The sequence below is a fragment of the Pelobates fuscus genome, chromosome 1 (assembly GCF_036172605.1).
Source record: "Pelobates fuscus isolate aPelFus1 chromosome 1, aPelFus1.pri, whole genome shotgun sequence".
Classification (NCBI taxonomy): domain Eukaryota; kingdom Metazoa; phylum Chordata; class Amphibia; order Anura; family Pelobatidae; genus Pelobates; species Pelobates fuscus.
Genome location: NC_086317.1, coordinates 457,970,826 through 457,994,380, shown reverse-complemented (window position 1 = coordinate 457,994,380; position 23,555 = coordinate 457,970,826). Strand labels below are relative to the sequence as shown.

The window sequence follows — 23,555 nt, the reverse complement described above, 5'->3', positions numbered from 1 at the left end:
TTTCCTCTTTATTATTCTTTTTACTGCTTATTCTTTCAAAGCAGTACTATTCAATCAAAGACAATAACACATTTTGATGGATTCTATTCATTATTCAACATATCAAGTCTAAGAAAGAGCAATGACAAGAAGGGTTGTTTTAATAAAAACAGTTAAGGAGCAGCCCTCCCACCAGTCTCTATTTCAGCAGGACAATCCTGATTTAAGGGAAACTAGGGACCCAAACCACTTAATCTCATTAAAATGGTCTGGGTGCAATGTTCCTGACCCCTTAACCCTACAATGTTCATTGTTGCAGTTTTTGGGAAACTGCAATAATCATATTGCAGGGTTAAGACTGCCTCTAGTGGCAGTCAATCAGCCAGCCACTAGAGGTAGTTCCTGCTTGCTAAGTGACTTCTGGTCGCCTATCTAATGCTGGACGTCCTTGCGCTCTACATGAGGGCATCCAGCATCCATCAAATTCAAAATCAAAATCCAGCATCCTTGCAAATGATGGAATTTGCTACATCTCGACATCTTTCTGAATAAATACAGCTACTTTTAACATCTCCATGTACACACACACTGTGTAAACAAAGACTCGATGTGAACAATCAGCACACGCAGTTACAGAAATGGCACCATTTAGATCACTAGAAAGCCTTCAATTTATACTTAAATACAGATTATCTAGTCAATTCACATTCTGCAAACTTTTGATTACACTCTGTAATTTTCTATTTTTCTGTGATTTTCTTACCTGCAAAAACAATTAACCCATTTATAGCTGCAGACGGCAACTTGTTACAGCTACACTTACAGCAAATGAAATCATAAAATGCAATGAGAAAATGTTTAAGTGCGGGTTCCCAGAACGCATGAAGAGGAATGTAAAAGAAAGCGAGTAAATATGGCCTGGTCATTCATAACTTACTTTGCTGTATTTCAAAGGATGTCTATTTCCACAAGCAGCAGACGTCAAATACACACGTCTCTAGGAACATTTTAAAATGTTCAACTGCATCTAAAGTTACTAAGTTAAAATAACAACACTATAGCGTTAGGAATACAAACTTCTATACCCAACATTATAGTGTCCCTGTCACAAGATGTATTGATACACACCTACCCATGCTGTCAATAAAAAGGTTAGAAACCCTTTTCTAGATTATACTGGCTAGGTCTCCTCCTCCTGCAATGTCCAGGTGAATGTTGGACCAGATGCGCATGGATGTGAGACATGCAAAGCGTGAGGACGTCCAACATTGTTTAATGGAGTAGAACTCTGTCAGTGACCCGGAAGCACCCCGAGTAGTCGTCTGGAAGACAGTCTGTATGTTTCAGACATTTCAGATAATCTAAACATTTCATCTAGAGTCATTTTCATAGCGGTATTAAAAGTGCAGGGCTTTGTTTTAAGAACTCAAAACAGCTTTCCCGGCTAGTGCTCTTATCAATTATGTATTAAGCCCCAGCATATTGCAGAATCATTGGAGAAAATGCACACAAAGACTGACAATGGAAATGTAAAAGGCACTTGTGCCAAAAGAGCGAATGCACAAGAACGAATATATCGTAGAAAGATCTGCAACAATGCAAAATGTAAAAGGCACTTGTGCCAAAAGAGCGAATGCACAAGAACGAATATATCGTAGAAAGATCTGCAACAATGGAAATGTAAAAAGCACTTGTGCCAAAAGTGTGTGTAAGAACTAATGTATGTAGTTAAAATGAAGACCTTTGATGTTAATTATTGCCTTTTCTTTTTCCTTTTATAAACCTATTGCATAGCAGCAATAAAGTCTAGCTATGAAGAAGTGGAAAATCACGGCTCTAAAAAAAAACAAAAAAAAAAAACACGTTTCTCTACATGACTCGGACTCCAAATACTTTTAATTTAAAATGGAATCATTGCATGAACAGGGCCCAGCAAATTAATTGCAAAGATTTACTGGCCTTGGACCGAACTCATTTTAGAAGAATAGCTTTTAAACTCTGTAGCACTGATCAGAGTTTGGCATTCACAGACTTTGAGGATAAAAATGTCTATTCAGTGAAAACGGTTTATTTGTGATGGTTTCAAATCTATTACTTTGTCCTGATGATGCGAACGCAGGATTGGGGAAAACTGACAAAAGGAATATAACATTTTAAACAAAATAATTTTAACTTGAAAAAATGCCAACTGGGCTATTTTTAAACTGGTGTTACTTTAAAAAGAATAATCATTCCAGTTACACATTTTTCTGGTCAAGTTTGAAGTTATTAGAAAGGTGAAATGTTAAAGTGCACGGTCATGCCGAACTTACCTTTCGCCAATTGCTTCCTCTCAGGATCTGTTCTTTTCCGAACATGAATGGACAAACTGTTCTCATTCTGTCAGGAGGAAATTCGGTAGTTTCGCTTTCGTTTGAATGGCGAATGAAGCAACAGGAGAACATAGAGGAGAGGTGATTATTGTGGGAAAATTGCTTTGACCACAGGAAATGGAGTGGACTTAGCTCCTCCTCTGGGTCAAAGCTGGTCAAGCGTAGGAAAAATACAGAAGACAAAATAGTCCCTACTTTATCTTATGTTTTAAAGAAAACTAGATCAGATGGGAAGAAAAGAACAGATTCTAAGAGAGGAAGTGATTGGGGAAAGGCAAGTTAGGCATGACAGTGCCACTTTAAAGGAGCAGTATAGGGTCAGGAACACAAACATGTATTCCTGACCCTATAGTGTTAAAACCACTACTTAGCCCCCTTTGCCTCCCTAAAGATAGTAAAATCATACTTTTATTCAAGTCTGAAGCTGCTGCCTCTGAACTTCCTCTGACATCATCAGAAGTGGTAGCCTGATCCAATCACAATGTTTCCCCAGAAGGTTCATGTAAGTGACACAATCAGGCCTATTTACTAAACACCAAATTTTACTTGGATGGGTAAAATTCTCACAAAATTGTTGAATTCCAGCCAGTTTGACAAATCTCATAATTACTAAAGCCAAATCCAGTCAGAATTCTACAATCTATTCAGCCCCCATAAAATAAAATAAAATCCATATTACGCATCTAAACTATTAAAATACAGTTTTAAAAGAATCGCGCCTTGTTCATAAGAGTGGCGAAACATTGTAAGGGTGGAGTAATCACCAATGCTGATCCAATTTGTTTCCAAGATGATTGTCCCACTTTTTATAAAGTTGATAAATCTCTCACTATTGTGCATGGCAGATAATGAAGATTACATGCCTCCCAACCATTGCAATTTTTGACAAGACAGTACCAATTTTAGGGTCTTGTCTCACTATTTTTCTAGGCTTTAAGGGACACCAGGGAACGGTTCCCTCCCCCCGACCCTCCCCCCCCCCCCCCCATGCATGTCTAGCGTATCATTAGACTTGCTTGGGCTACGCTAACAGCACTATGACCCTGCAGTGAGTCACTTGTTCAGGTGGGCTAACCACCTGTGGGCAATGCCAGAGACGCGATATACCTCACTGGTCCATCCCTTCCTACCCCACCCACCGACATTACTCTACACGCAATGTTTCAGTTGGAAGGTATGTGTTCAGCGTCAGATGACACAAAGCAGCGAGGGAGGGACAAAAAGGAATTCACATGCGCCAGGTTGACAGACCATCCTTGTTAGCCAAAAAAAAAAAAGTCAATGCCCCAAAAACTTTTCTGAGGAATTTTCTCTGATATCCTTAGAAGTGGGACAACAAAAGTACAAGATTGGCAAGGCAAGACGACCCAAATTCGGACTGTCCGAAGGATTCAAAAACATTTAAAAGGTACTCATAGATGGGAACATTCAGATTCAGCCCATGCTCTCTGGCAGATGTAGAAGCAGTAAAGATACATTTTGCACACACAAAAAAAAATTAAATTACAAATATGCATATCACATACCGAGGAACTGAAATACCAAAATACCAATTAGTAATTTACTTGCCAATTAAAAAAAATAAAAAAAATAAACATGAATTTATACGGTTTGTTTAATTAAGGGCATTAAAACGCTCTGCCAGTAACCTATGAAAAACAGCTGCAATTATTTAGATCCGTAGAAAGCTCTAATTTGATGCCCGTGCAGCGATATGCGGCTTAAATTATATTCAAAAGCCATATCATCTATATGGGTGAAATGGCACTTTATTATTGTCTTAGAATTGGAATAATATGTCCAGCTCATGAAAAAAAAAAAATTAAAAGTTTAAAACAGGCTCGTTATTTTAATTCCAATAATATACCCAAGGGTATAGTTAAGTAGAATTCAGACAAGAAAAATAGCACATTTTAGCTCATTAAAAAAACCTTCGGAAGCAGTGACCAAAATAGATAAACACTTTAGTGTTAGGAATACAAAGATGCATTCCCAACACTATAGTGTCCCTCTGCCCCCGCAGCCAATATTATGGACCTAGTGCGCATGCACAGCGATTTGATTTAGCGCTTTCCTACGGGATTTGATTGGCTCTAGATGTCCTCATGCAAAGTGTGACGATAGAGTCTTGTTTCATGGTGTCAAACTTTGTAAAACTGCAGGAAGCGCCTCTAGTGGCTGTCTGGTGGACAGCCACTAGAGGCAGCCAGCACTGCAATGTAAAACATAGTTTTAGAGAACATGCAATGTTTTGCATTGCAGGGTTAAAGGGACTCTACAGTGACAGGAAAACATATTCGTTTTCCTGGCACTGCAGGACCCTGCAGTGTCCCTCTCCCTCCCACCCCCATCCCAGGTTGCTGAAGGGGTTAAAACCAAAAAAAGTATTCGCACAGTAACTGCTAACCTTCTCTCAGGATACCGGAGCCTCAAGGTTGAAGCATCCATGTGGCAGTGGCATTAACATGTAAAGAAATGTACTCGGATTTTTGTAATTTGGAGAATCATGGCACTCCAGGTCTTACCATGCTGCCCATCTAGCCTGAATACTAGCTAAGCATTATGGGAAATGCAATTCACAGACATAAGGAGTGTCAATAGTTGTCATCACTTTTATAGGAAATATATGAGAACACTGCCAAAAATTTCAAATTGACAAAGAGGGACACGGTCACTTTAGAGGTGTGAGTGGGGGCAGTTAAAAAAAAATAAATAAAAACAATTTAATTTAAAAAAAATAAAATAAAAAATAGACTTTTTAATAATTAATCCAAATAAAATAGAACTTCTAACAAGAACAACGTATCTTATTTCCACAGACTGCTTTAGAAGCAAAGTTTCTGCATCCATTATTATTATTATAATAATAATAAGTTACCAACATTTTCTACAGAGCTTTATAATTATAAAGTGAGGATATTTAAAGGAACACTACAAACACCATAACCACTGCAATACGCTGTAGTGGGTATGGTGATAGTAGCGACCTGGCGCTCTTCCTATGTATGCAGTCCAAACATTGCAAATGGTTTGACAACTTACCTGCGATGTGATGGGTACTAGTCACAGCTGCCAGTAGTGCAGGGCCAGCTCACGGACTTACAGCATCAGGTGTGCTTCCTTCAGAACAGAGAGCGTCCTGATCTCCTAGAGGAGGAGGCTAGACCCAGCAGAACCCAGGTAAATTTTACCCTGGGACGGTGTCATGGCACTCCTAGTATCATAATCACTACAGCACTCTGTAGTAGTTATGGTACTTGTTGAATCTCTTTAACAATAGGGAACGGACTTACACAGGTAATGTTGACAGGCACAATAGTCGAAGAAGCCTTGTTCAAGCAGGCTTACAATCCAAGAGGATCCATGAATGCTCAGTGATACAACACGTTTTAGCTTGAGTAAAGTACTGGAACTCAGGCGAAGCGGTGTGTATGTTTGTTATTTACCACCATCCTCCCTCCTCTAGAGGCATAGGGACTTCTATTTAACAGACCGATAACTTTTGGTGTCCATTCTCTACTTTTGAAAGATCATTTCCAACGTATATGCTATAAGCCAGGGTTTTGCAAAGCTCGGATTTTTGATGGAACGTTTATCTTTATAGTTTTGAAAGTCTACTTACAGACCTGAACGGATTTTAGTTTTTAAGGGATTGCAAGTTTATATTAACAATGGTTGATTTCATTTCAGAACACATGGTTTCAGAGAATGCATTGCCATGGTTACTTTCAATTCCATTTCAATGGATGCTGTATGGGTTCAGTAATACAGATAACTATCATGCAAAAGATTTATTTATTATTTGGCAATAGGCATGGGGTAAATTCACTAAATCACACACTGTGGAGAATTGAAAGAGTTGGAGAAATATATTCATATTTTATTTTCCTTTACCTTATACTATTTTAAAGTTATTTTGTTATCAATCCTTTTAACACACACACACACACACACACACACAAGCTGGACTGCAATGAAATCTTGTGGGTACAATTCCATAATTCTGAAGGATCCCCAAAAAATGTTTTACCTGTAAAATGTTGTGATTTTCCTTATCAGCCATGAAACCAGGTTTGTTCCGGAGAACATGAAAGGAAAGCTGGCCGAGTGATAATCTACTGCAAAAATCAGCCTCACTAGGTTCCTGCCCCACTTTGCAATGAATGCTGCCCCTAGCAAATGCATGTCACTTTCTCCCTGTGATTTCAGCCATTGCTAGGAGCCTGGTCAAACTGCATCACAGGAACAAAATAACTCTAGCTGCAAGACATCTCAAAGTTGGCACCCCCTACTCACACCTACCTGCACATTCCCCAGCTCCCAGTCACCTACACCTACCTTGTCCATTCCCCTCACCTCCCAATAACCTACACACACTCTGCCCATCCCCCTAACCTCCCTATTCTTCACCTACACCCACTCTGCACCCCTACCCCCAGTATTCAAACACTTACACCCACCATGTGTCAGGATTATAGTGCATCCAGAATTGTATCACACCTAAAGACTAAGGATAACGTCAAGCTAGACCTTAGAATCGCCGGACATAACGTACCAGAGAATAGTCAGAATACTTGCCGAGGTCAGGGACATAGAATGAGACACAACAGTGGGGAAAGCCAGAAGTCAGGGAAGTCAAAACAAAGCCAAGGTCAAATCCCAAAAAAACACAATCAAGAACACACTCTCGGATAACCAGCTAGTGGAAACCACGACAGGGCACGGACCAAAAGGTAATTTGGTTTTATATAACCCTCTTGAGGCTGTATTTAGCAACCTCTGGCCTCTGACCCCAAAAAGTGTGCACGCGTCTAGGACATGACGTCGCATGCACGTTGACACCATCTTTGATGTGGGTGAAGGCGAGTTTCCTATTAAAACCGGAACCACAGCGGCTGGCATCTTTAGGAACTTGTTGTACTTGCTGGGGATCGGAATGGAAGGAGGTCGGGCAGCGGTTTGCCGTGACCAAGGTAAGTATACAATATCTCTGTCGGCTTGGATGCTTAGTTTATGTGCGGCCATGCCGGCAGAAGAGCGGGAAACTGTGACACCACGCACCTCTCCCGCAGCTCCTCAGTCAGTCAAGCCCAATATGTAGATCCTCATAACCTACCAGTCACTAAAAGTTCAGTTCCCCAATATTATATAAATTTTATCCCCATTTTGGAGAAAGTTAATTGGCTGGTATCCTCAACTATAACTCTTTGCTAATGAATACCATCCAAACACAGGCAGAATTAATTTCATTCATTCAGAAGTATATCTTCTGCATTGTGAGAACAGAAAAGGAAACCCATGGGTCCAGGTAAGCCTCAAATCATTAGAGAATGGGTTCATTATGTTCTGTGGAATGGCATCTCCAAAAACAAAAAACAATAGCCCAAAAGTGTTTAGAATATAACTTGCATATTATAGTTCAGCTCCCTTTATTAATGTAATATGGAAACTAAAAAAGATTAAATAAAATGTGTACTTTTTTGAGTGTCTCCAGATGGGGGACGTAAATAAACCCTTTATTTTAGAAATGTTATTATGCATGAAATATTGATATCATTATGGTCTGGAAAGGTTCTGAAACAAAATTCTGCATAACTGTAGTACATTAAACACAAAATAAAATGGTTCATGATAAAAAAAAAAACCAAAAAAAAAAAAAAACCACAAACACCAAGTAAAACGGACTTTAAAAAAAAAAAATTCAACCTAAACATTTTGCTTTTTGTAATTCACGCTTTTAGTGACTAATCCTAATTGAGTAACAGTCGATGAAAGGAAAAATGCAAAGAAAATGATCTAAAAGAGGGACTTCAATTGCATTAGGAAAGATTTAAAGGGACACTATACTCACCAGAACAACTACAGCTTAATGTTTTACAGGTAAAACATTCCAGTGATTGGCCCTGGAAATAAGGTGAGTTTTATTACTTCTCAAGAGGGCTAAAGGGGCTGCAAGCCACCTAAATGGTGGTTTTAACACCACAGGGACAGGAATACATGGTTGTGTTCCTGACCCTATAGTGTTCCTTTAAAGAGAACAGTAAAATTACCAAGACATTGATAATGGTGGAATGGTTAATAGATTAATACCATAGTACCCTTATGAATGAAATGAAGAAACATGCAAATCACATTCTAGGCTACCCAACCTATTAAACATATTACCTCAATAAATACATCCAATGTTTACGCACACTACAAAATATGTTTTCAACAGAAATCTACATTTAGTTTGGTTGCTGAACAGTATAACCATGAAGTACAGGTGATATTCAAAAAAATTGGAATATCGTGCAAAAGTTAATTTATTTCAGTAATGCAACGTAAAAGGGGAAACCAATATATGAGATTACATTACATGCAAAGCAAGATAGTTCAAGCCGTGATTTGTCATAAGTGCAATGATTATGCAATGATTATGGCTTACAGCTCATGAAAACCTCAAATTCACAATCTCAGTAAATTAGAATATTACAGGCAATCAATAAAACAAGGAGTGTACATAGAACAATATCGGAACTCTGAAAAGTATAAGCAGGCATATGGACTCAGTACTTGGTTTGGGCCTCTTTTGCAGCAATTACTGCCTCAATGCGGCGTGGCATGGAAGCTATCAGCCTGTGGCACTGCTGAGGTGTTATGGAAGACCAGGATGCTTCAATAGCAGCCTTCAGCTCTTCTGCATTGTTCAGTCTCATCTTTCTCTTGGCAATGCCCCATAGATTCTCTATGGGGTTCAGGTCAGGCGAGTTTGCTGGCCAATCAAGCACAGTAATCCCACGGTCATTGAACCAGGCTTTGGTGCTTTTGGCAGTGTGGGCAGGTGCTGCTGGAAAATGAAGTCAGCATCCCCATAAAGCTTGTCTGCAGAAGGAAGCATGAAGTGCTCCAAAATCTCCTGGTAGACGGCTGCGTTGACCCTGGACATAATGAAGCACAGTGGACCAACACCAACAGATGACATGGCTCCCCAAATCAACACAGACTGTGGAAACTTCACACTGGACTTCAAGCATCTTGCAGTGTGTGCCTATCCATTCTTCCTACAGACTCTGGGTCCTTGGTTTCCAAATGAGATGCAAAAGTTGCTCTCATCAGAAAAGAGGACTTTGGACCACTGAGCAACAAACCAGGTCTGTTTTTATTTAGCCCAATGCTTCTGACGTTGTTTGTTGTTCAGGAGCAGCTTGACAAGAGGAATACGACATCTGAAGCCCATGTCCAGGATCCGTCTGTGTGTGGTGGCTCTTGATGCACTGACTCCAGCCTCAGTCCACTCCTTCTGAAGGTCCCCAACACTTTTGAATGGCCTTTTCCTGACAATCTTCTCCAGGCTGCGGTCATCCCTGTTGCTTGTGCACCTTTTTCTTCCACATAACTTTCTATTAATGTGCTTTGATACAGCACTTTGGGAACATCCAACTTCCTTCACAATTACTTTTTGAGGCTTTCCCTCCTTATGGAGGGTGTTCAATGATGGTTTTCTGCACAACTGTAAGGTCAGCAGTCTTCCCCGTGATTGTGATCCCTACTGAACCAGACAGAGACCATTTAAAGGCGCAGAAACCCTTTGCAGGTGTTATGGCTTACTTAGCTGATTAGAGTGGGACACTGTGAGCCTAGAATATTGCACCTTTTCACAATATTCTAATTTACTGAGATTGTGGATTTGGGGTTTTCATGAGCTGTAAGCCATAATCAGCGCACTTATGACAAATCACGGCTTGAACTTGTTGCGGTTGCCAGCTCGCCGCGTGGCAAAGCTGTGCCCGACCGGCACAGTCTAGCCGACGGCACAAGCTTACCTGCTCACCGGCGAGCCGACAGCCGCTTCTCCGCATCCTCCGACCATCGCGCCCGGATCCAAAATGGCGCTGACCGCGCCTAAACTCAGCTCCGCCCCCGAAGTTTATACGGACGTGCACGTGACGTCACGACGTCGACGCGCACGCACGTTCTGGAGTCAGAGGTCGCCCTCTGACCAATCAGACCTTTAAGAGGGATATTTAAATCCCTAGCTCACTCCAGTACCTTGCCCTGTCGCGGTTTCCTGTTCCTGGTTTCCTGAGAGTGCTTTATATTTGTGAATCTGATTTCCTGGTATCCTGATCTTGGCTTTTCCCTGGTTATTCTGAATTCTGGATTCCCTGACTTGGCTTGTGTAAACGGTATTGTGTATTTTCTGGCTTCCTTGACCTCGACTTTCCCTTTGACCATTCTCTGTCTCTAAGCGTATTAGTCCAGCCATTCTAAGGTCCGGTTTACGCTCTGTCCTTTTATTGTCCATGTATATGTTTACATAGTTTCTGCGTGCTGGACCACACTAGTAATCGTGACAGAACTATCTTGTTTTGCATGTAGTGCGTCTATCTCATATATTAGTTTCCCCTTACGTTGCATTACTGAAATAAATGAACTTTTGCACGATATTTACATTTTTTGTGAGTATCACCTGTACAGCTTGCAGTTTGCCAATAAAAGTAATAAAAAAATTTAAACTCTAAAACGTCATCTTAGTGTAGTGGTTTTGGTACATTTTGCCTAAACTCTATCGGTTGGAATTGAGAAGACCACTAGAGGGGCTTCTTCATTGATTCTCTCAGTTTTTGAAGGTCTTCACATTTGGCATGCTCATGCATCACATGATGCAGCCATCATGATGAAAGCATCTGATTGACATAGCACAGGGATTGCGCACATGCACCATAGGTCCCCAACACTTATGTATGAGCACCAGAGGAGGAATCGTTGGCCAACAGAGTCCACCCATGCACTGGTTTACTAGAGAGAAAGAAAAAAAAAATCAGCCTCTCTTTCTCACGCTCTTTTTTTTTCTATTTAAACAAAGGTGTTCCCTAGAAACTAAAAAATGCATAGCAAAACACACTAAGTTTAAAAATAAATATTAATGTTTCACCTTAGAGTGTTGCTTTAAATTATGCACTCAATGTCTAAACTCATGTTTTATTTTTCTGGTATTTTGCATTCCACCTTTCTCCACTCCAAATAATGGTTGAGTAAGTGCATGGCTTTAGTGGAGTAGGAGTATACCCAGACTGGCTGCTTTGGGACCATGCTAGGTATAGATCGAGAATAGTTGGAGAGCAAGCTGTTGATTTAAACGGGTTTATAATAATACTTTCGTACTTTAACTAAGATTTTAAGAATTTAAGATTTTCGACCCGGTATGTTCACATAACCTTATAGAAAAGTGTCCCTTTAAAAACAAATGAAATTATTGCAAACAGAATTTTCAAGGTTCGGCAGCTTCTGACGAGTGACCGAGGGAGATGTTAATTATGCAGTTTGATTAAGGTTGCTGTCTGGCTTCAGTTCAACAGCACATATCAACAGAGCAGTTTTTAAATGGAGTTGAGAGATTTAAAACCCAGAACTGGCAGAATCCTTCACATTAACGTGAAACATGACCCCAAGGACAATTTCTCCAAATCTTTGATCGTACTTTAAATTAAAAAGGGACAAAAAAAAAAAGAAGGCAAAAGATTTCAGTATATATTTTCTAATAGGAAAAAAAAAGGGACCACCTGCTTAGAGATTACTACAAATACACATTATTCAGAGAGTTAGCAGGGGGCAAACTACCATTTACTTGTACACTATTAATAATGTTTAAAAAAAAAAAAAAAAGAAAAAACATTTATCCGCACAGCCCAATTATTGGGGACCTCTTACGTGAATCAAATCGATTATTGTATCTCTCGTGCAGAGGGAAGTTGCTGGCATTTCGGATCTGGACTGCCCGTACTGGCGGGACCAGTCTGATATGCTTCAGATATGTTCTCTCTGCTTTTGTCTGTCCTCAGGAGTTCTCATAATTTCTTTTTTTAAATCTAATATTTATATTATACTTTGTTTATTAATTATATACACAAGGAAAACTCTGTACCCAATTAAAAAAAAAAAAAAAGGCTAGACCAAGCATGTCAAACTTGCGGCCCACAATGGACAGCTTTGCGGCCTGGGAAGCCACGAGTACATGCCTAGTTGCCTAGTGTTCCAAGCAGAGTAGGCACCCGCTTTCCCCACATTGCCAACTCGGCTATAAATTACCCGGCCGGAGAGGAGGTAACGGTGGATGCAACGAGGGAGCTCAGTGTTCCTGCTCCTAACTACTCCCTCGCACGCGCCATCTGTAGTGATGCCGGGCGCCGGGATATGACTTCATATTTCATGGCCGGCATCACTAAACTGCACGTGAGGGAGCAGTGAGGAGCAGGAAGGTGATCTCCAGACAGAAGATCCCCCCTAGACCCCAGGAATAATTACAATAATGTGAGTGTGTGCAAGAATGTGTAAGTGTGTGTGTGTGAGTCTGTCAGTAAGTAAGTGAAATTACCCATGTTCAAAAGTCTGCATACCCTTAGTTCTTAATACTGTGTATTGACCCCTTTAGCATCAATGACCGCGTGCAGTCTTTTGCAATAGTGGTCTTTGAGGCCCCTAATTCTTGCAGGTGGTATAACTGCACATTCGTCTTGGCAAAATGCCTCCAGGTCATGCAGTTACATAGCTGAAAAGAGACTTGCGTTCATCAAGTTCAGCCTTCCTCACATATGTTTCTGCTGTTGATTCAAAATAAGGCAGTCTGAAACACTTCTAATTTTGCAACAATCTAGGAAAAAATTGTTCTGTGTCCCACAATCTGCCCAGGGATGTGGAGATGCTTCTCACATGGTCGCAATACACTGAACACTTCTTGCTGACATTTGAGACAGCAACTACGCACTAAAAACACTACATTAAGCTGGAGTTTTGTGAATAAAGAGTCCATTTAACAAAGTGTGTCTTAGAAAGCGTAAGGTGCCTTTGTAAGAAGTACTCATCATCGGTCTTCATTTGCACAGGAGGTATATGCATAACGTAGCTAAAGTTATTTCCAGAACTGCAGTTACGATTGTATGTAAGGTACGGAATATGGCTGATCGAGGTGGGCGATTTTCAAAAACCTGATACAAACTGTGAAAGGTCTATCTTCCATTACTTCAATTGGGCATTATTTTGCACAGTCAGATGCACAATAGGATAGTCAGTCAGATACAAATATTGACTTGAATTTATATATCCATGTAGAATCTAACGTGACTTCAAAATTGTCTCTGACAGATAGTTAAACCAATATGCAGACAAATCAGAATTATAAAAAAAAATATTGAAATGGTTTCTAACTAGTGAGGTTGAAATTAGGAAAGGATTACATTAAAAACAAACAGTCTCCTGTGGGAAAAATAAAGCAAACTGCCTTCTACAATAGTACATAATACAGACATGTCCTGTGGACAAGCAGTGTTTCAGCAATCTTTTCCATTAACTAATTGATGGAGCATTGCACAATACTTTACTATGGCAAGTTTCAATATTAAATGGAACCCGGTGGTAGCCATTTTGGATAAATGTTATCAAAATGTACCAATCGTCAGAAAATTAAAGGAGCCTAGGTGTTCCCATTGTTTAAAATTAGATACAAATTGATTAATGCTTTCCTATGGGGAAATCCTAAAGTGAGCTCATGCGCAATAGGTCTCCCCCGCCGGCTGAAGTCGGCAGGGGCATAAGTGGAGCCTGATCCAGCACCGAGGGACAACGGCGCTAAATTCAGGAAAGTCACTGAAGGGGTTTTAACCCCCTTCAATACTGCGGGAAAGGGGTGCAAGGGAGGGGGCACCTTAAAAATCTATATTGCTTTGTTTTCCTGGCACTATAGGAACCCTTTAAATCACAATCTCCTAAAGAAAACAAAAACGCTCCACAAACCAAAGATTCTTAATGGCAGTCGATGATCTTTGTGGCAGCGGTAATTTTAATTCCTGTTCCCATCAAAACAATTCTTTAAAAAGAAAAAGGTTCTGTTTCAGCTTGTGCACACACCATAGCCCAAAAAATAACACTGGCTATGTAGTAGGTGGTGCTGATTAAATGTATTGATTTCTCCAGTACTACAGTTTGTAGTTGAAACCAACTGAACCATAGATGTATATCCTTCGTATTATAAGATCCTTTAATGTCATGACTGGCTACGGATGACACTTTCTGCATCAATAGTGGTAGAAGATGTCAATACGAACACACTGATCAGTCGTAAGTCCTTAATTCCTTCCTTATTTATGTAGACCCATGAACCCATTAAGGACCAAATTTCTGGAATAAAAAGGAATCATGACGTGTCACACGTGTCGTGTCCTTAAGGGGTTAAAGAAACACTATTGCCCTGTATGTGCACTAACCACCTAATGCTTTCCTACGGGAAAGCATTGAATTGGCTGAAATTGTCAAACTCAATGATCTCAACCAAAGAGGCAGAGCTTGAAGAAGTAGGAGTGTACTGGCGCTATTTTAGGAAGGGTGGATAATTGTTGTATAACACCGCAAAATATAGCTGCTATAACACCAAAAACTTATCTTAAGGCAAAGTATAAAAGGGTGACGGTGAAGCGCTAATATATACAGTTTGTGATGTACAGTGCGGAATATATAGCAATACCTCTACCTTGGAATATTTTATACAGGTGTCCTAATTGAGGTATGCTGTACCTTAAAAACAAAAGCAAAATAACCACACATAGTGTATACCATAAATATAAGTACGTGGTGTATAAAAGAAGGAGAAATATGCCCACTCACACTTTCAGGAGCTAACGATTATAGCTCACTGTGATCGCCTGTAGGGTCTGTAAAGGCGACCCTATCCCTTCTTGGCAGTCGTTCCTTTGTTGCTGGTTTCTCTAAATTAAAACACAGACATCTATGGTGCAGTATTGTAGGTTCCAGTGGTGATGTAAAACAAATAAAATTTGTACTTACAAACCCAGAGCCTTCCACATCGGCTCTGGTCTTAGGGCGTATGTAGTTAAGGACTACAAACCTTCTTTGTAAAAATAGCAGGAGATGCCACAAGTGGTATGAAAAATATTAAGAAATTTATTGTATCACATGAATAAAAAAGAATAATAATATAAAATATATCTATACATAAAATACCACTCGTGGGTTAAAAAGTCCAATGTATGAGTCTCTTTTCTCACAAGGTCCCCAGGACGCGTTTCGCCGATCTGGCTTCTTCAACTGGTGTTTTGGAGAAAGAAAATCTTTGTTCCTTCCTTGGACCGGCTCCTGCTATAAATACCTCTTCTTGAGTGCTGTAATTGATTTCCGGCTTGTTGACTCGCGGGCGTTCACCATGGAAACGGTGACGCCCTGCGTTCCAAGCCTCACTTTCAGTTCGTTTCCTAAACCACTTGTTACTTCCGGTTTCCGTCTGCGTGCCGATACGTCATCATTCTGCGCTCGGCACTCGCGGTCTCTGTGTATATCGGTTGGCATAGCAACGGGAAAATGGGTACACATAATAATATATGATTACTTCCTCGTATTGAAACTACTTGTTAGAAGAGAAACTCCTTTGAATACAAGGTCGATCTTTCTCTTCTAACTCACATATATTCACTTAAACTTTTATGTTATTTTTATATATTGCACATTCGTGTTGGGAAGGGATTAAAGTTTCTTATAGAGGGTGAGATCTATTACAACATTTTTATGTATAGTTAAAACATGTATTACGACCCTTACTTCAATTATATTGCAACATTACTAAAAAAAACAAAAAATTTTTAACATTTCTTTGAAATGTGTCATTTTTTAAAATAAAGATTTTAGGATGATAGGTTTTAATGGATAATGTTATTATACTTATAGCCTTTATGGAAAATTTGTTTAATCACCTCCCGCCTTGTTTTAACATAATATACCAATCACTTCACGCCTTCTTTTAACATAATATACCAATACCACGAAATGTGTAGAAGATGGTTTTATTATTGTTTGGTCGATTTTAAGTAGGACCTGTAATACATATAAAAATTTTTTGTTTTTTTTAGTAATGTTGCAATATAATTGAAGTAAGGGTCGTAATACATGTTTTAACTATACATAAAAATGTTGTAATAGATCTCACCCTCTATAAGAAACTTTAATCCCTTCCCAACACGAATGTGCAATATATAAAAATAACATAAAAGTTTAAGTGAATATATGTGAGTTAGAAGAGAAAGATCGACCTTGTATTCAAAGGAGTTTCTCTTCTAACAAGTAGTTTCAATACGAGGAAGTAATCATATATTATTATGTGTACCCATTTTCCCGTTGCTATGCCAACCGATATACACAGAGACCGCGAGTGCCGAGCGCAGAATGATGACGTATCGGCACGCAGACGGAAACCGGAAGTAACAAGTGGTTTAGGAAACGAACTGAAAGTGAGGCTTGGAACGCAGGGCGTCACCGTTTCCATGGTGAACGCCCGCGAGTCAACAAGCCGGAAATCAATTACAGCACTCAAGAAGAGGTATTTATAGCAGGAGCCGGTCCAAGGAAGGAACAAAGATTTTCTTTCTCCAAAACACCAGTTGAAGAAGCCAGATCGGCGAAACGCGTCCTGGGGACCTTGTGAGAAAAGAGACTCATACATTGGACTTTTTAACCCACGAGTGGTATTTTATGTATAGATATATTTTATATTATTATTCTTTTTTATTCATGTGATACAATAAATTTCTTAATATTTTTCATACCACTTGTGGCATCTCCTGCTATTTTTACAAAGAAGGTTTGTAGTCCTTAACTACATACGCCCTAAGACCAGAGCCGATGTGGAAGGCTCTGGGTTTGTAAGTACAAATTTTATTTGTTTTACATCACCACTGGAACCTACAATACTGCACCATAGATGTCTGTGTTTTAATTTAGAGAAACCAGCAACAAAGGAACGACTGCCAAGAAGGGATAGGGTCGCCTTTACAGACCCTACAGGCGATCACAGTGAGCTATAATCGTTAGCTCCTGAAAGTGTGAGTGGGCATATTTCTCCTTCTTTTATACACCACGTACTTATATTTATGGTATACACTATGTGTGGTTATTTTGCTTTTGTTTTTAAGGTACAGCATACCTCAATTAGGACACCTGTATAAAATATTCCAAGGTAGAGGTATTGCTATATATTCCGCACTGTACATCACAAACTGTATATATTAGCGCTTCACCGTCACCCTTTTATAAAGAGGCAGAGCTTCCCCAAGAAGACAGGCACTGCAAGGGGAAAAGGGTAAGTTAACTAAACGTTACTAGAGTACTAAAGCTTTTGGAATACATATTTGTATTCCTAACGATATTGCGTTCCTTTAACCATTTATTCAGAGTATGTCCCTGAAATCTAAACAACTTTTGCACAATTTAATTTTTTTTCGGGGTTATGGGGGGTTGACATTTATACTGCACATCATTTGTTTCTGAGGCTGGCTTACTAATCACAGCATGAACAGGAAATCCGGAAGAAAACGGAATGACTACAGAACGTTGAGTATTTTCTATATTAACATCTCAGATCCATCTTTTTTCCGGCAATTCCCTTTGTACAGGACGAAGTGCCCTAATCAGAGGCAGGAAGGTGCATCCAAAATCCACCAGATCAGGGTGTGCATTCAATGTATTTTTGTACATTACCAATACATTTTTCTTTCAGAGAATTGGCCTTTATCTTGTGCATAGATGACAGGTCCTATGTAAGGTGGACCAATAATGTCTGTTCATTCCTCTAAAGTAGTTAGTTGGCAAATGGGGAAAGAGGTAAACACATTCTGAGAGGTTTAGGGTGGAAAATGTGTCAATTATATAAATTCACAAATGTATCGAAGTAACCTGCCAAGATCACTTACCTTGAAAACGTGGACTAGTTTCCTCTTCTGCTTCCACAAATTACACAGCAATCAATGGCACTAGGAACAAAAGAGAGCAGGACAACTCACGTCACTGTCTCCAGTGAATGGAATAAAAAATAATGTGACATCACATTCCAAAGAACGTACTTTTATGTACCAATAATCAAGAATAGGCATTTACTAGTAACAAAGAACAATAAATACACACAGTTTTTTGGCTGGCAATGAGAAGTATTGAATCCAATGTTTCCCATAAAGTAGCACTGCTGACAATGTGCATTCACAAGCAACGAGCAAAGTGACATTTTGCCATTCAATGGTGCCCACCTCCAAAAAATTTCGCCCCACACATCTACAACATGCATGCAGCTCCCAGGGGCTAGTTTATGGAAATGCAGGAATACTCGCAATTAGTTGCCTGCACACCGTTGGTGTCATCATACTGAGTGCGAGGATATCAAATATAAAGATTGGGAAAAAAAAAAAGTGCGATCTACAATAGGGAAGCCGCCTTTAGTGGCGACCAGTAAAACAAATCACTAGACGCGTGCGTAAGGAGAAAATAAATGTATAAACCTGCTGTTTCGCAGAAACAGCAAAATTTTACTTTGAAAGAAGAAAATGAGATCAAAAGCTTAAGATGAATTGTTTTTGGTGCTTACAGTATCCCTTTAAAGGCCACCCGTTATGCTCAAAACTACTTTCGCATTTTTTAAAGAGCATCAACATGTCATGTATACATTGTACTAGAAGTTTTGATAACAAATATATAGATTGGGAGCAAACATTATAAAAAAAATAAAAAAAATTAAAAATCTCCTACCTGTCTTCAGCATAGACTATGTTGAGGAATTGAATGGCAAAGGAGAAAAAAAAAACTCCCACAGGCGGTTCTTCTGCTCTCCGCCCATAGCAACTACAGTGCAGATGCTGTGGTTGCTATGGTAACAGAGTCAATGAAGCCAGCGAATAAATAGAAATTAAGGGATATGGCGTAGATTAAAACTAAATTCAGCACTACACAAGAGATAGCTATAAACCATTGTGTGCACCGTCAACTTTTTGCATTTTGGTACTTGTTTAAAATAAAACCAGCGTGTGTGTCGTGAAGGAGGAGGTTTGCCCTGCTTGGAGAAGTGTCTGTAAGCAGGGCAAATCAGTGAAGAGACTGGGAGGAGCGCCAGAGGACTGGAGGCGGGTGTTACAGAAGTGTAATACCCACCTCTGTAATGAGATTGGGATGGGGAAGCGGAGGCTCAGGTAAGTGGTGATAGATTCCCTTTAATACTTTGATGCTTAGTCCTTTATCTAGACTTACATACTCTACTGCTTAGAAGCCGACACACATGGGAGGGCTTCTAATTTCAAGTCCTATGGGACTAGCCAGGCTTTAAAAGTTATTTGCCACAGCAAATATGGAGGTTACATGGAACACTCACTACAGGTGGCTTTCTATCGGACAGGGCAAAACATTCATTCGCCAGTGGCATACTTTAATGAACAGAAGTCCAGATGGCAAAATGTAGGCAAATTTAGCGGATATGGAAAAATTCTCAGCTAAAAGGGACACTGTAGGCCAGGGCTGCCATCAGAAATTTTGGGGCCCCTGACAAAGCACAAGGTCTAGCCCCCCCCGCCCGGGCCCGCCCACGCACTACCTAGTCCGCTGACAATGATGCGGGACTGAATGTGGTGTGTATAGTGGAAGTGAATTAGAATGTGTGTAATGGATTTAGTGTTTGTGTGTATTAGATACTGTTTGTGTAGTGAATGCAGAGTGTGTGTTTGTGTAGCGGATGCAGTGTGTATAGTGAACGCAGAGTGTGTTTGAGTAGTGGATGTAGTGTGTGTTTGTGTAGTGGATGTAGTGTTTGTATGTACTAGATGAAATGTGTTTAGTGGATGCAGTGTCTGTGTAGTGAATGCAGAGTGTTTCAATTTGTGGTGGAAGTAGTGTGTGTACTGTGAATACAGGATGTTTGTGTAGTGGATGCTGTGTGTACAGTTGATGCAAAGTGTGTGTTAGTGTGTAATAAATGCAGAGTGTGTGTTAATGTGTAGTGAATGCAGAGAGTGTGTTAGTGTAGTGAATGCAGAGAGTGTGTTAGTGTAGTGAATGCAGAGAGTGTGTTAGTGTAGTGAATGCAGAGAGTGTGTTAATGTGTAGTGAATGCAGAGAGTGTGTTAATGTGTAGTGAATGCAGAGAGTGTGTTAATGTGTAGTGAATGCAGAGAGTGTGTTAATGTGTAGTGAATGCAGAGAGTGTGTTAATGTGTAGTGAATGTAGAGTGTGTGCATAGTTTAGTGAATGCAAAGTGTGTGTTAGTGTGTAATAAATGCAGAGTGTGTTAATGTGTAGTGAATGCAGAGAGTGTGTTAATGTGTAGTGAATGCAGAGAGTGTGTTAATGTGTAGTGAATGCAGAGAGTGTGTTAATGTGTAGTGAATGTAGAGTGTGTGCATAGTTTAGTGAATGCAAAGTGTGTGTTAGTGTGTAATAAATGCAGAGTGTGTTAATGTGTAGTGAATGCAGAGTGTGTTAATGTGTAGTGAATGCAGAGTGTGTTAGTGTAGTGAATGCAGAAAGTGTGTTAGTGTAGTGAATGCAGAAAGTGTGTTCGTGTAGTGAATGCAGAGAGTGTGTTCGTGTAGTGAATGCAGAGAGTGTGTTAGTGTGTAGCGGATGCAGAGTGTGTTAATGTGTAGCGAATGCAGAGTATGTTAATGTGTAGCGAATGCAGAGTGTGTGTCAGTATAGTGGATGCAGTGAGTGTGTTAGTGTGTAGTGTATGCAGAGTGCATGTTGTATTAGTGAATGCAGTGTGTGTTAGTGTATGCAGAGTGCATGTTGTATTAGTGAATGCAGTGTGTGTATTGTATTAGTGAATGCAGTGTGTGTTGTATTAGTGTATGCACTGTGTGTGTTGTGTTAGTGTATGCAGTATGTATGTTGTGTTAGTGTATGCAGTGTGTGTGTTAGTGTATGAAGTGTGTGTGTGTGTGTGTGTGTGTTGTGTCAGTGTAAGTAGTGTGTGTGTGTGTGTAAATGTGCCATCTGGGGTGAGGGGGAGCATTTTAACATATATTTTTTTAAATTAAATTAAATTTAATTGTTTCTCCCCCCTCCCTGCTTACCTGTGTCTAGGGAGGGGGGAGATTCCATCCCTGGTGGTCCGGTGGCATGGTGGGGCCCCCTGGGTTCCCTGTTACCGAAGAGGGGGCCCAGGCAGCACACAGCTTCTCCTCTTCTCTCCTCCAATAACTCTTGCGAGACCCGCGGAGCGTTGCCATGGCAACCGGGTCTCGCGAGAGTTATTAGCAGAGAGGAGAAGAGGAGGAGAAGCTGTGTGCTGGGCCCCCTCTGCGGTAACAGGGAGCGGGGGCCCGCGGCTGCACACATAGATCGCGATATTCGCTATCTATGTGTGCAGAGACGGAAAGTGGGGCCCGGGACTGCCAGAGCAGTCCGGGCCCCCCAGGGCCGCCGGGCCCGTGACAACCGTCATGGTTGTCACCCCCTGATGGCGGCCCTGCTGTAGGCACTGTATCTGCTTCATCCAACTGCTTTGGTTATAGTGTCTCGAGTACCCTGTTGCCATAATTTAATTCAGTTGCTTTGGCAAATGAGGAAGTATTAACCTGAGCAGCAGCTGGCAGCTGTGATTGGCCGAAAGTGTCAGCTGACTGCTTTTAGCCCATCAGAACTCTCATTGACATTATGAGTAGGTATGATTACCAGGAAGTGTGTAATCTTTGCCTTAGCCACACCTCCAGAAGGGGCCGCACTGTGTGTGGCCAGCAACCCTTATTTAGTGTCAAACTGTTCTAAAAAGGGATTAGCCCTGAATGGAGGTTTAATGCCGGTGGACTCCAGGCACTATAACCAATTCAAAGAGATATTTATAGTGACTAATCTGTTACTTTAATCACAGCTTGGCTATTTTAGTCAATTTTTTGCAATTAGGAGTTAAAGGACAACTATCATCAAATGTTCAGGTTGTTTGTTTTTAAATTAAGTTTTATTGAGAAAACAAAAAAAAATTACACTTTTTTAAAAACTAATTGAGCAGCCAAGTTGGGTCAGACTCTATGGTTATCTGACCAACTGTTCATCAACCTAACTTTCCTACTGCTGTGATTGCTCTTTGTGCTCTGAGTGAGACCGCAGCAGCAGTAATGTTTGGTTGATGAGCAGTTGGTCAGATTACAATAGAGAGTCTGACTAAACATGGCTGCTCAGCCAAATAAAAAAAAAAAAAAATTATATATATACACACACACACCCCATTTAAATAACATAGCATTTTATGGAAACTAATAAACGTTTGGAAAAACAAGAAGTAAAAATTTGATGACAATTGTCATTTAAGTAAATAAATCCCCAAGGAATCAGTCAATCTGCCCAAAAGTAATCTATCAACTTTATGCACTTCTGCTAGGCACAAATGTTTATTTCTGTGCATGGAAATTGTGTTTCTAGTTAAAGCGGCACTGTCATGCCGAATCCAGTTTTTTTTTTAACCCCCCTCCCACCTCCACTACATCCAATCGACCGCCTAGTCACCCCCAATACCCCTAAGCCCCCCACATTACCTATTTTTTATTCTTTATTTTCTGCGCCGCCATCTTTGTGTGGGTCGGTGAAGTCCCTGTGGGACACGTCATCTGCCCACACTACACAGACTGTGAGATTCCCGCACATGCCCAGTGAAACACCTGGACATGCGAACGGGAATTTCACCTATTCATTCATTCATCAGACAGACGAATGAATGAATAGAAAAAAATCAGACGAACAAACAAACACCGAATATCAGTGTTCGTTTGTTTGTTCGGTTTATTACAAGGAGGGAGCTACCGGCGTGCAGCTCCCTCCTTGTAATATGTAAAGACAGAAGCGGCAGGGAGCTGTGCTCCCCACCACTTCATAAGCCCCCCAGGTCCCCCCCTCACTCTATGGGGGGGGCGGGGGGGGGCCATAATGGTAATGAGGGGGGGGGGGAAGACCTACTGTCCTCGGCCCCCACCCCTGGGCGGCGGGTGGGGGCCATAATGGTAATAAGGGGGGGGACCTACTGTCCTCCCCCCCCGGCCCCCACCCCTGGGCGGCGGGTGGGGGCCATAATGGTAATAAGGGGGGGACCTACTGTCCTCCCCCCCCGGCCCCCACCCCTGGGCGGCGGGTGGGGGCCATAATGGTAATAAGGGGGGGGACACCTACTGTCCTCCCCCTCCCCGGCCCCCACCCCTGGGCGGTGGGTGGGGGCCATAATGGTAATAAGGGGGGGGGACCTACTGTAGCGGTGGGTGGGGGCACTAAGTCAATTCCCCCCCCACCCCCCCATCAAGGTGACTAGGGGTCCCCAAGCCCCTAGTCACCCACCCCCCACCCAAATAAAGGGTGCTCTGTGTCATTTTACAAGCGTGGGAAAGTTCTTTGAAATTTTCCCACGCTTGTAAAATGACACA

The 23,555-nt window shown here is 40.9% G+C and overlaps 1 long non-coding RNA gene across 1 annotated transcript in view; it reads right to left on the bottom strand.

The window, feature by feature from the left end:
• Positions 1-23,555, bottom strand: part of LOC134599255 (uncharacterized) — a 54,288-nt gene that overhangs the window by 5,646 nt on the left and 25,087 nt on the right. The window contains exon 2 of the long non-coding RNA XR_010090342.1: positions 18,083-18,142. This is a non-coding gene — a long non-coding RNA (uncharacterized LOC134599255). The remainder of the gene's footprint in view (positions 1-18,082; positions 18,143-23,555) is intronic.